Below are 538 nucleotides of genomic sequence, written 5' to 3' on the forward strand. Positions count from 1 at the left end.
CGTTGTGCTTTGATTATTGCCCAGTACTTCGTGAATACATCTTGTTGCAGCGACATGCACCCAGCAAAAGCTCCTGAACCCATAAGCGTGAAAAGTTAACAGCGTTTACCATGTGTGCGGTGATCCAGTACATCGCTTCCTTTCTCGAAGAGATCACCATGGCCGCTTCTCTTGCTTCTTCTTCGTCTCCTACCGCGTGCAAGTTCGATTCGTTCGTTCAGTGATGATGATGATGATGACGATACCGTTAACAATAGCAGGAAACCACTGCGAGGGGACAGGCCATGATCGAGTGGTGGCATTATGATAAAGAAATACATATAAATGAAAATATGAAAGAAATCGATGATAAATCATAAACACTATTTTATATGATTTATCCATCGATTTCTTTCATATTTTCATTTGCATAAACTGGAAGAAATAAAAATAACTTAAAAATTATAATTACACATAAGATAAATGAAATGGTTCAGGAGAAGGATACCATACATTTTGAATAATAATATTATATTAATCTAAATTTTAATATTTTTGT

Source organism: Dermacentor silvarum, chromosome 4, assembly GCF_013339745.2.
Source record: "Dermacentor silvarum isolate Dsil-2018 chromosome 4, BIME_Dsil_1.4, whole genome shotgun sequence".
Lineage (NCBI taxonomy): Eukaryota > Metazoa > Arthropoda > Arachnida > Ixodida > Ixodidae > Dermacentor > Dermacentor silvarum.